The following is an 11110-nucleotide window of genomic DNA, read 5'->3' on the forward strand; positions in this document are numbered from 1 at the left end:
GTAGTGGCCTACTGTTGATGAAATATGAATTGACTTTTTCAGGCTTCCCATTAGTCTGTAGCTTTCTCTGCTTGTCGGTCTTAAATGATTAGTTTTGCTGGAGGCAAATGCAAAGGTTTGCAAAATTGGATCATCTTGTAAACTTTTTGTTAGCTGTTTTGAATTTTGTGATGCTAAGAAAATGTGTTCAACTCCTCGGTGGTTTTATTTAGTCATTGTTCTAGGTACAAAACCAAACAATTGTCAATGACTTCTGTTGCAGAGACTTGTCAATCTGAGATCGAAAGAGTTCAGTGAAACATAGAAAAGCATAATTTCAGACTTTAAAAACAGCCTCGGTGAGTCACATGATTTTACAGTCAACTTTTTGCTATTTTAAAAAGTTTTTCAGATTTTTTGTTTGTATGCTCTTTTTCACAGAAAAAAAAAAGGGGGCGGGGGGGAAGAAAGAAGGAAAGTTGGAACTGAAATTTTTTGAGAAAAGAAAAAGTTTTAAATAAGCAAAGTCAATGATCTAAAAAATAAATTCACATTGTCTTGGCTGCAAAAATGTCTTTAAAACCCTCTGATGTTATTGAAATGCTAATGGATAAAAAAGTTTCACAGGAAAGTATAATTTTTTCATCTTGACAGTAGCTATGCAAGTTGAATAAGATTGGACATGCACCTGTTTCCACAATTTACACTGACAGAAGGCAGTGGAATAGTTGTTAATTTCTTCTTTTTTTCTGCACTTTGGGAAACAGGGAACCAAAAGGACCCTGCAGAAATTACAAACTAGAAATTGTTTAAGATTTAACAATCTTGAAAAGTTCCATTCCTTAAGTGCTGAAGTTTCCCAAAAGCTCTGAAAAATAGCTTCATTTGATGGTTCCTTGGCACAGAGACAGACCTGGGACTTTGATGTGCGAAAAAAGGTACAGTTTGCCACACACACACTCTAATGAAAATAGTTCACTGGGAACAGGTCAGTCCAAGCTGAACTCTCATTTTAGTTGGTTTAGCTGTGCATCACTTGAATGCGCACAAGATCTTACGCTTTTCTGCTGCATTAGCATAGTACTGTGTCTCCTATAAAACTTAGACATTTGTGGGATAACCATTCAATAAAATAGAGTCTTTTATAACTTCCATTCGGTTTCATGGAAAGAACTTCCCCCTTTCCCCCTGCTCCTCTGCTCTCAGCAGAAACTGAAGTTACAAAAGCAGGCATAAGAGTAAATGTACCACTTTAAGTTCCAGATGTATTAATAGTTTCAAGGGATAACCACAATGCTATTAGAAGAACTACTAGGTTTATTTTTACTTCTGGCATTGGTATAGGGTTTTAAGTGAGGGTAGCTTTGATTATGCTTTTTAAGCATTTATCAAGGAGTTGGATTGAGGAAGTTGATAAGCTGTATTCAGATGATAGTTCTGCCACAGACATCCTTGTGCTCCTGGGCAAATCACTTAAACTTTTTATGCCCCAGTTCCCAATTTGTAAAACAACAACACTTCATTATCCAACACTTTATGCATCTTATGAGCTTATATTGCAAGCTTTATGGAGAAAGACTATTTACACAGTGCCTGGCACAATGGGTCCCAGGTTATCTACTGGGGACTCCAGATATCACCATCATACAAAAATGTTTTTGCATATAGAAATTCTTAAAGGCTCTGTCAACTTACAATTCCTAGAGTACTGCCTCAAACACAAGCTTTGGATAAGTCATATCTCCCTTTTGACAGTCACAAATCCTTGTGATATGCATTATTCACGCTAGCACTGTTTCTGATGTACCCAGTTCTCTTGGGAACCACCCCTGAATGTCATATTTACAGACTTACACTAAAGTATATTGAAATAGGTGTTGAGCCTGAGGAGCTAAATGCTGCAGTGGGTTAATGCATTAACCTTTCACATCTGGAGACTTGAGGTGAAACCCTGGTTCTGTTGAAGTCCACAGTAAAGTCACACTAATGTCAGCAGGGCCAGGATCTGATGGTGGAAGTTCAAGCAATGCCGCAGTCATGAGTAAAATAATTCTTTAGCATGAGCTATGTCTCCTGTGACTATCCACCCACTTCTCACTGAGCTATTAAAGGCTCTGTGGCACCACAGTGATTTGGCACCACAGCATCTTCCCAGCTGGAATAGGAGAGAGGGCTAGCCATTATAACCTGAGCACAGAAGTGCCTTGAGAAGCCTGACTGTTACCGATATTTTCAGGCTATATGCAATTGCCTTGCACAGACATCCCACACACATATGCCATATCATTTCCACCACACCCAAATGCAAATGTGTTCACTGCCTGAATTAGAGAAGAATTACCACTAGAGAGAACAAAGAAATATATTCCAAACCATTATTGCCTTTCAGGTATTTGATCAAGAGCTTTAATATTCTTCTGTTCTTGTTAAATTTGTCTTAAACTGCCCTACATTTAGCTTAGAAAATAGTGTGCATCACACATCTAACTTTAAAGCTTGAAATAATCTCTAGAGAACATTAGACAGCACACTCAACCTTTTGCATGTAAAGGTAAATCATGACACCAATCTGTCCAAGACTGAGAACCTGCTTCAATAACAATGTACTTTCCCTTTGTGACCACTCAGTATGTTTTCCATTCAGATTTCTGAGAGGGACCTATCTGAAGAAAATGTACTCTTAGAAATGTGAAGCTCAGGACATCACTTTCAGAAGAAAATAATCTCTCCAATACCTTTCCTGACACTGCAGATATTCATTGACCCAGACAACGTATTTCTTCCTTGTACATGGATAAGGTTAAGTCCAGCATAGTGTGAAATGATCCCTCTGTTCTTCTAAATAAAATTTAGGAAGAAAACTTACCTATATTTGGGATGTTTCTCTGGGAAACTTAAAAGGTCTAAAGGAATTATTGAAAATAAAAGGGTAAAAAAATGTGTGTTTATTTTTATTTAAGTATGAATGTAAATGCTTTGCAAAGTGTTTTGCAAATGCTGCTTTGAACAGTCATCATTTTAGTTATTTCAACAATAATTATTGAAAATTGCTTTCTTTCCTACATTCACAATATTAAATTTTTGGCATTTTAAACTGACAGCAAGCTAACACATATCACTAGGGCATTCTTCATTGCAAAAGATTCTGTTAGTGTATGTTCTCTAACCATCAATATGCCAAAGGCTTTGACAAAGACTATTTGATGTGTATTAGACATGAACCATCCTTCCTTAAATTCTTCCGGCTAGTGATAATGAGGATAATGAGCACGCACTTTATTAGCATCTTCTTACTTTCATATGAGTGAAAAAGTGTGACTTAAAGCCCCATCCAGAGCTGTATTCTACACTTCTGGTTCTGAAAGAAGAAAAATTAATAAAAAGCTTGCAGACCCCATTGACTTGTGAAATTCTGGTTCTCTCACAAATGCAACCTTTACATATTACATTTACAAATTGTGCTTTGTACAGAAAACTATAAGTTGGGGCACTAACTTGTATTTCTGAAGAGTATGTGAACTATCGCTGCTATAGAAGTTTCTTTAGGCTTTTCCTTTACCCATAAATGCAGCTAGCGCATATGGAGATACAACTACAAGAAACATGCTGTATTTTGTACTCCATCTTCCCTTTGAAAGGGACAAAAAGAGTTTCCATTCCTACAAGGCTAGCATTCAGTTAATGGTTCAGCGATTTCTTTTACCTATGCTGTATTCTGTGGTAGAGCAACCACTGACAGAAATTAAATATTAGCATATGTTAGCTTTCAGGGATGAAACAGAGGAACAGGAGTTACGGGTAGCAATAAAATGCAGATCAAGTACAAAAAGTGCTGGCATCAGCCCCCCACAAGGACAACGATGGCATCTATAGTCAAGTATGTCAGTCGTAATATTCAAAGGAAGCTTCTTAACAGTCATTGTTAATTCCCCTCAGATACGGTTTCTGGAGCTGCACAGACCTGTTTCTCACTTTAAAATTAAGCAGGACATTATTTACTCCTACTTAAAAATAATTTAAATAAATAAGTAAATTAATTAATTAATTTTTAAAAAAAAGCATATACCCAGTTACTCAGCAGAGCTTTATACCAGAGGAATATTAAAAATGTGCAACCTCATGTGTTTACTCGAGCCAAGGAGGTGGTGCCTCCTTTAAGAGTCATACAATTTCTTATATTCATTTGGATGGCAGCATAATTCATTGTGGCAGAGTCACAGGACCAACCAGCAGCAGGAGGATGCTGGATGAAACTGAACATCAACTTGTCTAAAGGTTTTCCTTTTTTTTTGACTGAGCCCCCTACTCAGATTTAAATGATTCAAAATCTGAAGCTTTCACCACTTTCCTTGGGAAAATGTATCACACCATGATGGAAGTGACAGTTATCTAAATATGTCATAAGACATTAGAATATTTAAGAAAAAAACAAAGAACCACAAAAACCACAGAGCTCTTTGTGTAACCAAGTACGTAAACTCTACAAAGGAGAAGCTGAACAGATGGTTTGCAGACTTTGAGTCCCAGAGGTATAACCTGAATCATGTGAAAAAACACATACAGGATGTTAGTAAACCGATTTCTCCTCTTTATTTAAATTCATGCCCTTGTTATATACCCTTAAATTATATTAACAGTTCTTATTTCTCATTGAAGCTTGTGTGTACATTGCCATATCTGTGACACTACAGCTAGAATGTTAGGCACTGTGAAAATAACTCCCCATGTGACAAAGTATACGTAAGAAGATATTGGTCAAATGATTCACAGATCCAGTATGTTCTGTTTACAAAATTCATTTTGGGCATCTTTTATTCATATAGTATGTCTCAAGATGAAAGTAGCATTTTATACTCCTGTGTATTTTATACTCAGACATTTCATCCTCGCCATGAACACAGGAGCCAGTAGGAGGAACTACAGTTTCTTGGATCTAGAGAGATGATTTTGAAAGAACTCTTACTTGAAAATCTTCCTGTTCAGCTGATGAATCACTGCTTAAAACTGTTGGCACTAAACATTGTTACCACTTTAGCTAGAGCCGTATGCTGATATGCATACACACACACATACCTATATATACAGGCATATGTACCCATAAAGGAAACTAAAGGAAATCAAGTATTTAATAAAAGCAACCTGTGAATTCATACTTCAGCACTGTAAGTCAAAGAAAAAAAAAAACCACAAAAAACTCCCCCAACAAAACAACTTCACAGACTGATTACCAGAGTGCTTATTTTGAAGAAAACTCCTGAGTTTGTCAGTCTTTGTTTTGATAGCTTTGAGTTAGCCAGACTTGGAAGGAAACTGCTGACCCAAGATGGGAATAGAGACATTGCTGAATATCTCCATGAACAGTAATTGCAACAGACTGGGACACTGAACTTGCACATAGAGTTTACTGACTCCGTTACTGACCTCATATAAGTGATTTCTACAGTCAAACACATTCGTATTTTTAGGAGCTTACACACAACACTGGGAGGATGTGATTTTCACATATGCCAATACAGGGGATAAGGTCTGGACTTCGTTCACTGCTATAGAGATTTAAAGAAAAAAAAGTAGAGAAGCAGCATGGAAACCTGTAAAAATCAAGGTTTTCTCCACATTATAACTTGTACGATTTCAGGATATGCTCCTTTTAACATGGTGATATAAATTTGAACTGTTCTGTCAAGGGTTGTTGGTAGAAGTCTGTCCTTGAGAGAAGTTGCCTTGGCTCCTAGTTGAGTTACAGCAGGGGGAACAGGCTTATCTCTGAATGGAGAATCAAGCTTCCCCAAGGTTTCTATTGTTAGCTGAACTCATCATTCTCCAGCACTTCCCACCACAGAGCACGAGGGGTTTTCAAGCCCACATGGCAAAGGACCTTTTGTGAGAACCCTTCACGGAGCCACTAGCAACACTTTAGGTCCCTCAAGGAATGTAGCTTGCAGAGACATGAGAAGAAATCAAGTCCCTATTGCAGGGATACCCAACACACAGGCACCAACTTGCTAACAGCAGCCAGGGCTGAGCTTCCGTGTGGCAATGACATAATTCTTCTACTGTGTGGAAATGCACCACAGGACCTCCAATGCCAGAGCGTTAAAACCTGATTACCATAAAACAAAGTAAATGCTCTAATGTGGACAGCAATTAGTTGTTCAGAACTGATAACAGCAGATTCCTTTCACAGCCGTTTAAAGCCCATCTGTTGAACATTATAGACCAATCACTACACTGTGATTAATATTTATGATAGAGAAACACTTTTCCAAAAGGTTATATCTCCAACAGAATCTGAACATTTCAAACGTTTTTCTTTCTGAATTCCTGAAGACAGCACCAATAATGAAGGGTCTGGTCCTGCTGCCACTGAAGTCAATAGCCAAAACTCTCCTACATTTCAACAGTGAGAGGATATGAGGCTGTTTGACTCAGCAGAATAAAACCAAAACCAAACAACAGCTGGTAGAAATCAGGCTGAACATAATGATCTTTATACCTGACAGTCAAAAAGGTCATTCTGCCCTTTCTTATTTTATATACAAAATTAGCCAACTAAATTTAAAATGCATTAACTTTTGAACTGTAGAGAAATTAATTGCCATTTTCAGCCATATACATTTTTAAAGAATTTGAAAACATTTTAATATGCAGACTTATTCTTTTCAGTGTCCTAATATTAATCCATGTTGGTGGTGTCAAAGCAAGTACATCTGTGCAAAAGGAAAATTTATTTGTGGACCAAACAAAAATCATTGCCATCTCTCAGTTTAACTACCCCTTATATGTGTTTTTTATGATCCAGGCCCTGTTTTCTGCATGCTGGATAATAACTGTCTGGCTAAACATAACGGGCTAAAAATTTATCAGTGATTTGTTGCTCAGCCTGTTTATTAGTGTTTGGCTATGGGAAGGTGGGTAGGACTCAAAAAATATCTTATTAATTCTTTTCTTGACAGAAGAGTCTGCATAAATCTTAACATCGATGAGGAGAGACCCTACAAATGTGGAAAGAAATTATATGACAGACTAATAGGAAAGCAAGCTGGAAGACAGTGGAGCCCAAAATTCCTGGCAGGAATCAAGACATCTCCTCAGGTCTTTGCTATTCTACAGATGCATCCATTCACTGGAAATAACTTGACAGAATTCTGCCCCATCATTTTGGGAATTATCACATTAAAACCAGGAAACAAAGGGGCGAGAGTGACTCCAACAACAGGCATGGATTTTGGACTCTGCTGACACACCTTTTGCAGCTGCATGATAGGGTTCAGCACTTAAGAGAGTCTTACTGCTAGTTCTTGGATTTTATTTTGTCCTTGCATTGGTTTGTTGATTACTTGTTCAAAAAACAATGGTGGTGGTAATGTTTCTATTCATGTCACCTTTCTTTGAAAGTTTCTGAGAATCAACAGAAGCCAGTCTATGTTTCCCTTGTTTACTGTATCTCATTAATTCCCCCGTCCTATAATGATATGCTTGCCAAAGTTCTCACAGGTTTTGAAATAGCTTCTTAATTTACTGTGGGTTTAAGTACACAAAACTAAACAATTTGGCAAGTACAGTACGCTAACAGATTTTGATAAGTTCAGATATAAGAGCATGTCTATCAATAACACATTTCTGCAGACCAGAGGATGAATTGCATTCTTCTATAACCAGGTTTAGTGATACCATTTAGATACACTGCTTGTAATATAGAAGGAAGCACTTGCTCCTTTCTGGAGTCATTTATTTATGCTCCAATTTAATTGTAATAATTGGTCAGGGAGCATCATCCTCAGCCTTTGGGGCTGCACTCCTGTCTGCAAATGTAGATGCATGAATGTGGATATTCTCCAGAGGATGTGCTAGCCCAATAAGACCAGAAAAAAAACCACCTATCATTCTGAAGAGTAATATTCTCTTAATAATCACAATGTAGGCTGTCCAGAAGAACCACTGGTTAGCTCATGCTAGACTATATAGTAACAATATAATTTTAAAGCAGTCTCTCCATGCACAAAGTGCACGTACATGCTATACATTAGTCATAACTCAGTACACATTACAAAAATGTGGATAACTTAAATTTTGAGGTTTTCTTTGCATCATTTACATGCCTTTAGAGCCACTTAACAGTTAAAACCTGGTTCCTGAAAGTTGCTAGAGGTACAGCTATGTGATCTATGAAGTATAAAAGAAAAAATAATGTAAAATTAAACATGAAATTAAATTGATCTCCTTGTTGACGTGAAGCCAGCCAAAAAGGTCTATTATTTTTTTAGACAACAGTAGTTGTGTTTAACTGGAGAACAGAGTCATGGTACTGTACCCGAACCTTTCCCTGGAAAAACCTTATGTAGTATCATTATGCCTTAAAAAAAAGGTGTTAAGGCTTACAATCAGCTTTGGAGTCACATTGAATAACAGTAGAATAGCTAAAAGCAAACCAAACCCTTTGCTGGTTTCACCTGACAGGTCTCACGCTGCTTCCAGAGTCCCAGTATGGCTGTACAGTAGAGCTCTAACAGTTCACGCATTGGGCAGCTCTGCAGCCCAGCAGTCCTGGGTACAGTTCAGGTGAACACAGCTCTCCAGCACAGCGCCTTAAATGAAAGGCACATTTATACTAAATACACTACTTCGGGATGTGACTGGGTTACGATGATAATACTTGAAGGTTATGACAGGTAATGACAAAGTAATAACAATACTTGAAACACATCAAGAGCATTAAAAAAAAAAAAGGAAAACCAAAAAAAACCACCCCAGAATAAAGGAGGAAACACTCAGTTTTTCCTTATCAATGGGACATGTAGGTTTAGAGCAGTTCACTGCACTAGCTGCATGCCCAACCACTCAAAGGTGTCCCATTAGCGGGCTTAGACATATGCCTTCAGAAGAAGCATGAAAGCAACATATCCTTTTCATGTATGATGAAAGAACCTGGTGCTTCTGCCACACTCAGATGTTACCCTGTGCTGGTCTTGCTTGGGATACAGTGCATCTTCTTCATAGTAGCTGGTATGGTGCTATGTTTTGGATTTGTGCTGGAAACAGTGTTGATAACACAGGGATGTTTTGATCATTGAAAACAGAGTCAAAGCCTTTTCTTTCTGCTTCTCACACCACCCTGCCAGCGAGTAGGTCAAGGGTGTACAAGAAGCTGGGGGGCGATACAGTCAGGACAGCTGACCCCAACTGATTAAAAGGATTTTCCACACCATATGGCACCATGCTCAGCCTATAAAGCCAGGGGTTTGTCTTTCCAAGTAACCATTACATGTGATGGAGCCCTGCTTTCCTGGAGATGGCTGAACACCTGCCTGCCAATGGAAAGTGGGGAATGAATTCCTTGATTTGCTTCACTTGCGTGTGCAGCTTTTGCTTAAAATAACCTGCCTTTCTCTCAACCCACAAGTTTTCTTACTTTCAGCCTTCTGATTCTCTCCCCCATCCACTGCAGGGAAGTGAGTGAGGGGCTGTGCTTGCAATGGCAACACCATCCAAGGGCTCTGGGAAAGCTCTGTGGCTGCTTATTGGGTTTGTTTTGCTGGAATAGTCTTCTCTCCCAAAGCCCCTTCATTTCAGTTCTGCATCCAAGTTTGTAAAGCAAGACACAGTGAAGTGATTGAGTGTCCGTGAAATTCAGGGAATGGAAAACAGAGACCAAAAATAATTAAGTCAATTTCTTAATAAAGGAGAATGCTGATTCCCCCCCCCCCCCCCGCTTTGATTTTTTAGAGTTCAATTCTGAAAAGAAAATGTTCAAAGTGCTTTATTTAAATTAGAATCCCATAACAATCCCTTTGAATATATTCAAAACATGTTTATATTAACATACTAGAAATACACACTGTTATGGAACAAGTTTCAAATACTACAGCCATGGTAGATCATGGAAGAAGTTAAATAGCCTTGATTCAATTTTGTGGGTGAGTGCTGTCCTCCAAATATTCTCCGAAGAGACTGAGAAACGAGGAGGTTTGTTTTTTTTCTGAGCTGGAATTTTTGTCACCAACATTTATATACTTAATATTGAGTAAAAACTTAAAAAACTTTTGAACAGACCAAAAATTCATCAAGAAACTTGTGATAGATTCATTCACCCTTCTCACCCAGTAGCATCATTTTGGCTTAATATTTTTTGTTAACTAGGAGCTAAATACTTTCTATGTATTTCTGCAAATATGTCCTACTTCATTACAACTTTATGACTGCAGGTAAGACAGGTATATTGTGCACAATATTGTGCAGGTATATTGTGCAGGTGTATGGTGCACATCACCACATGAGATGGTTGCCATTGCAATCAGCAGATAAACTTCCTGTGAAAGCATGTTTTCCATGAACAGGACATTACGAACCCTTTACTTTTCTAAAATATGACAGTCCATCTCCACACCTATACAGAAAATATGAAAAGAAATATCAAAATTATGCATTAGTAACAGGTTATATTTAAACCAGTGTATTTACAATTAAGTATATTGTAAACTAATATGGTTTATGAAATACAATTAGAAGAGCTTTAAGGTTTTATTACTTATTGATTTCCACAAATTTGACAAAAGATATTTACAGATATGGATGCATATACTACATGTCTATGTCTACTCCTGAGAATGAGCTTTTATGCATGGAGATGTGCATCTTATTATTACAGTAAACCAGAAACACTGTGTTGGTGACAATCTACTTCCCTGTCCTTGTGCAATCTGAAAATTATCTAAAATGGGAAAGGTAGTACTTTTGCCCCACTATCATGACTGCCATGTTCTTGATTTATATAAACATATGACATTCTCAAATGCTCTCCCTTCCATAAAGCTATCCATGGCCAGCTGGGTGATGTTAACTAAGAACTAATCATAAACATCTGCTTAGTGTGCATAAATGTTGCTTTTATTCCAGATTTTCCTAAAAGAAAATATACTGTCAAGCTACATATACATATTTTAGTCATCCTTCTTTTTTTTCCTCTTTTTTTTTTCTTTTTTAACCACAAAAATCCATTAATATACTTCGATCTAGAGAGGCACGTATTATTTGATCTGACACAAAGACTAACAAGCATGGTATGCTTGAGTTTTGGTTTCCCTTTTCTAGCACTTAAAGAGGTCAAATACTTCATATCAATCTGCCCAGGTTG

At 37.6% G+C, this 11110-nt stretch overlaps 1 long non-coding RNA gene across 2 annotated transcripts; it reads left to right on the forward strand.

Moving 5' to 3' along the window:
• Window positions 1-263: 263 nt before the first annotated feature.
• Window positions 264-9998, forward strand: LOC134172976 (uncharacterized). Of its 2 annotated transcripts, XR_009968080.1 has the most exons (3): window positions 264-338; window positions 2624-2778; window positions 6933-9998. It is a non-coding gene; the product is annotated as an uncharacterized LOC134172976 (long non-coding RNA). The 2 variants fall into 2 exon arrangements; XR_009968079.1 differs by lacking the exon at window positions 6933-9998 and having other exon boundaries at window positions 2624-2844.
• Window positions 9999-11110: the final 1112 nt, after the last annotated feature.

Source organism: Pezoporus occidentalis, unplaced genomic scaffold, assembly GCF_034315485.1.
Source record: "Pezoporus occidentalis ecotype Australia unplaced genomic scaffold, CSIRO_AGI_Poc_V1 ctg49, whole genome shotgun sequence".
Lineage (NCBI taxonomy): Eukaryota > Metazoa > Chordata > Aves > Psittaciformes > Psittacidae > Pezoporus > Pezoporus occidentalis.